At 46.7% G+C, this 5161-nt stretch overlaps 1 non-coding gene across 1 annotated transcript; it reads right to left on the bottom strand.

Moving 5' to 3' along the window:
• Positions 1-1124: 1124 nt before the first annotated feature.
• Positions 1125-1262, bottom strand: LOC119943107. Its single transcript, XR_005455587.1, has one exon. It is a non-coding gene; the product is annotated as a small nucleolar RNA SNORA7 (small nucleolar RNA).
• Between the last annotated feature and the right edge of the window lie 3899 nt (positions 1263-5161).

The following is a 5161-nucleotide window of genomic DNA, read 5'->3' as shown; positions in this document are numbered from 1 at the left end:
GAATAAATACGATTGAACAAACGAATGAATACTTCCACTGCTTCCACTAGTCAAAGAGATGCCTTCCCACAAGTCCTCCTCAGAGACGGCAGAGGATTTGGAGAGCAAACTCCGGAATCCCAATTAGCAGAGGGAAGTCATCGTCCTCGGAATTGAAGGGGGCAGCCCGGTTCCAGTGAGAGATGCATATTCTCTACCCAGGCTGGTGTCTCTCTGAAATTAAAACCCCCTGAAGGTATCGCTCTTTTAATTAACAGTTTGCCTCGTTAACACCGAAAATGTTTTCCTTGTTGCAGAAGCAGTTAGGCCAATTAAAGAGGAAGCCAGCTCTCCCGCTCAGGCAATATTCATCTCTGCTTCTGGTTTGCCCCAAACACTGCCTCCGGCAGGAGCCCACCCGCTCCCCGTCCAGCATTTGCTTGGCACCTAGGAGAAGCAGAGTGGCTCAGTGGAAAGAGCCCGGGCTTTGGAGTCAGAGGTCATGGATTCAAATCCCGGCTCCACCAACTGTCAGCTGTGTGACTTTGGGCAAGTCACTTCACTTCTCTGTGCCTCAGTTACCTCATCTGGAAAATGGGGATTAAGACTGTGAGCCCCCAGTGGGACAACCTGATCACCTTGTAACCTCCCCAGCTCTTAGAACAGTGCTTTGCACATAGTAAGCGCTTAATAAAAATGCCATTATTATTATAAAGTCCGGGCCTGGGAGTCGGAAGGACCTGAGTTCTCATCCCGGCTCTGCGGCATGTCTGCTGTGTGACCTGGGGCAAGTCGCTTCACCTCTCTGGGCCCCATTTGTGAAATGGGGATTGAGACTGTGGGACAGGGACTGTGTCCAACCTGATTCACTTGTATCTACCCCAGTGCTTAGAACAGCGCACGTAGTAAGCACTTTAGAAGTCTTGTCTTATGCCGTCGAGTCGGTTCCGACCCACGGTGACACCACGGACATATCTCTCCCAGAACACCCTGCTCTTCATCTGCGATGGTTCTGGTAGTGTATCCTTAGAGTTTTCGTGGTAAAAATCCAGACGTGGTTTACCACTGCCGCCTTCCGCGCAGTAAACTCGAGTCTGCCCTCCACTCTCTCCTGTGCTGCTGCTGCCCAGCACGGCTGAGTTTTGATTTGTAGCAGATTGCCTTCCACTTGCTAGCCACTGCCCAAGCTAGGAATGGAATAAGTATGCCTCTGCTTGACTCTCCCTCCCCTAGCCAAGACTGGTAGAGGACTTGAAAGTCTCCAATTGCGACCCTGAGAGGGGCCTAAGTAGCATTATTATTATTATTATTACCTGGGGCTCTGGAGAAAGCCGGAAACTCCAATGGTTCCCTCATCTCATTTTTACATTTCATCTGTAAAATGGGGCTGAAGACCAACCTGATTAGCTTGTATCTACCCCAGAGTTTAGTACAGTGCCTGTCGCAGAGTAAGCACTTCATTCATTCATTCAGTCGTATTTACTGAACACTTACTGTGTGCAGAGCACTGTACTAAGCGCTTGGGAAGTACAAGTCGGTAACATATAGAGACAGTCCCTACCCAACAACGGGCTCACAGTCTAGAAACAAATGCCATTAAAGATAGAGCCTGGGAGTCAGAAGGACCTGGATTCTAATCCCGGCTCTGCCACTCATCTGCTGTGTGACCTCGGCCAAGATGTTTCACTACTCTGTGCCTCAGTTCCCTCATCTGTAAAATGGGGATGAAGATTGTGAGCTTCATGTGGGACAGGGACTGTGTTCAACCTGTTCAGCGGGTTTCTACCCCAGCACTTCGAACAGGGCTTGACACAGTAACAGATACCATAAAAAAAAGAAAAGAAAAACAGGGCCAGAGACTTACCCAGGGCGGTAGAGACAAGGCCCAGCAGGAATCTGGAAGAAGAGCTGGCTATCGGTGGGGTGGTGAAGACCCAACACCCCACCCCATTTCACTCCCCTCCCACCTGCCTTGTTCTAAGCCCTGGGGTACATACAAGATAATCAGATCAGATGCAGTCTCTGTCCCATGAGGGGCTCACAGACTAAGGGGGAGGGAGAGCAGGTATTGAGTCCCCATTTGTCAGATGAGGGAACTGAGGCACAGAGAAGTGAAATGACTTACCTCAGGTCACTCAGAAGGTTAAGTGGCAGAGCGGGGACTAGAAACCAGGTCTTCGGACTCCCAGGTCTGTGCTCTTTCCACTAGGCCACACTGCTTTTTTAGGACTGTGTGATAAGGGGCTAACTTTAAGGGCACAAAACACTGAAGAGCTTGTTGGTCCCATGTTAATGTTTTCTCTAGACTCATAGCTCATTGTGGGCAGGGAATGTGTCTGCTAACTCCCTTGTACTGTATTCTCCCAACCGCTCAATACAGTGGTCTGCACATAGTAAGCACTCATTCATTCATTCAATCATATTTATAAGCGCTTACTGTTGCAGAGCACTGTACTAGGTGCTTGGGAAAGTACAATACAACAATAAACAGTGACATTCCCTGTCCACAATGAGCTCACAGTCTAGAGTCAATAAATACCAATCAATCAATCAGTTGTATTTATTGAGCACTTACTGTGTGGACAGCACTGACCTAAGCATCTGGGAGAGTTCAGCACAACAATAAAACAGATTCATTCCCTGCCATTGATGGATTGATTGATTTTCCGCCAAACTAGAAAAAATGCATAAAATCTCCCTGTCTTCAGTAAACCCCAAAGGAGGGTTATATATGGTATTCATGTGTAACCTTGGGTATGTCACTTAATCTCTCTGAGCCTCCGTTTCCTCATCTGAAAGAGGAGATAATAATATTATTAATAATAACATTATTAATAATATTAATAATAGTAATGGGGGTATTTGGTAAGGGCGTACTATGTGTTAAGCATTAGACTAAGCACTAGGGTAGGTTTAAATTAATTGGATTGGAGATAGTTGTCCTCACACTACTAGGAATAGCTAATTCCAGGATATTTCTCTGCAACCAAACCCTTAAATAAACAAATCCCAAGAGCCTTTGAATGGGATGTAAATGTTACGTCCTTGTCACCTCCTGAAACCAATCCCTTCCAAGTGCGTGGTGAAATACAAGGCCCGCTTGCCATACTTTGATACAGTGCCTGCTGAGGCGTAATATATGGGAGGCAGTACCAGAGTCTAGGGGTTTGAAATTACCTAGGAGTAATAATTTCCTAGAGGGCCGGTAGTAAGCATTCCGCCACAGGGCTATGGACTGCCTGCCGTCGGCATAAATCAACCCACAGTGGAGAGATTAGGGTGAGTGATAAGGAAAAGGGCCGGAGGTGGTGAGGGGGAAAACCGGCTTGGTTTTCGAGAAGCAGCGTAGCCTAGTGGGAAGATACTGGGGCCTGGAAGTCGGGGGACCCGGGTTCTAATCCCACTTGTCAGTCAATTGTATTTATTGCGTGCTTACTGTGTGCGGAGCACACTAAGCACTTGGGAGAGTGCAACACATCCATGAACAGACACATTCCCTACCCACACCAAGCTTACGGTATAAAAGGGGAGGCCAACATTTATATAAAAAACAAATGACAGATGTGGATATCCGTGCTGTGGGGCTGGGAGAGGGATGGGGATGAATACAGTGCCTGGCACATAGTAAGCGCTTAACTAATACCATCATTATTACAGTGCTCAACACAGGCTATTGATAGACAGATCTGTGAGTTTAATGTCTTCCTTCCCCTGTAGATAGTATGCTCCTTGAGGCCAAGGATTGTGCGTACCAACTCTGTTGTATTCTCCCACGTGATTAGTACGGTGTTCTGCCCACAATAAGTGCTCCATAAATTTCATTAAAAACAACAACAAAACCCCCCCAAATTCCTCCCACATGTTTTCGAGCGGTTGAATGATTGTTGTCTAAAACAGCCATTTCATCAGCAGAGTGTTATGTCCCCTTACAGTCAGCCAACACAAAGATCCACGAAATGAGATATTTTTCTTTTCTTTCTCTAGCTGAAGTGTACCAGGACATTCTCCATCTTAGGAAGTTCCAGAATAGTCGTAGCTTCCTTTAGGGGAAGCAGGAAATAGTCTATTTTGATCAGTCGTTGGCTGTGAAATTCTTGTGCTTTGGTTCCCGTGACCATTGAGGGGTTGGTTTGGGGTTTCTGAGTTTATAAACTCAGCCGGCGGTGTCCGAGGGTGAGGAATAATCATTTTTTTTGGCTTTATAAATCCAACTTTCGAGGAAGCTGCAATTTCACCATCTCCCTGAATGCCTAGTGCGGCTTTGAGTTTTATGGCTGTGCTCAGAACACTGCAGTAAATAACAGTGATCACCCACCTCATCCATGGGAAAGGCTTTCAGGGTCACCGTGAGAGGGTCAGCGTCTGGGGAGATTGGCCACAAACCTGGCTGTGTCGCCTGGATGTTGGCTACTCAGTCTCCTTACATTGGAGGGTTTTTTTAATATTCTTTCGTTATTGTTTATCGCTATCATTTACTATCCACATTATTATTTGTGAACTGGAGCTGAATCGATGTGTGGTTAATGCAAATGAAAGGCTTTGGGGAAAAACTGTAGAGTAGAGCCAAGGGATAGAGAGAGAGAGAGAGAGAGTGTGTGTGTGTGTTTGTGTGTGTGTGTGTATTCATTCAATCATATTTATTGAGTGCTTACTGTGTGCAGAGCACTGTACTAAGCGTTTGGGAAGTACAAGTTGGCGTGTGTGTGTGTGTGCGCGCGCGTGTGTGTGTCTCCTAATGGATAGAACACCTGCCTGGGAGTCGGAAGGATCTGTGTTCTAATTCCATCTCCACCACTTGTTTGCGGTGTGACCTTCGGCAAGTGGCTTCATTTCTCTGTGCCTCAGTTGACTCATCTGTAAAATGGGGATTAATAATAATAATGATGGCATTTATTAAACGCTTACTATGTACAAAGCACTGTTCTAAGCACTGGGTAGGTTACAAGGTGATCAGGTTGTCCCACGGGGGGCTCACAGTCTTAATCCCCATTTTACAGATGAGGTAACTGAGGCACGGAGAAGTTAAGTGACTTGCCCAAAGTCACATAGCTGACAGTTGGTGGAGCCAGGATTTGAACCCATGACCTCTGACTCCAAAGCCCGTGCTCTTTCCACTGAGCCACACTGCTTCCAGACTGTGAGCTCCACCTGGAACAGGGACTGTGTCCAACCTGATTACCTT

Source organism: Tachyglossus aculeatus, chromosome 21 (genome assembly GCF_015852505.1).
Source record: "Tachyglossus aculeatus isolate mTacAcu1 chromosome 21, mTacAcu1.pri, whole genome shotgun sequence".
Classification (NCBI taxonomy): Eukaryota; Metazoa; Chordata; class Mammalia; order Monotremata; family Tachyglossidae; genus Tachyglossus; species Tachyglossus aculeatus.
The sequence above is the reverse complement of the archived record's forward strand: the minus strand, read 5'-3'. Positions and strand labels throughout refer to the sequence as shown.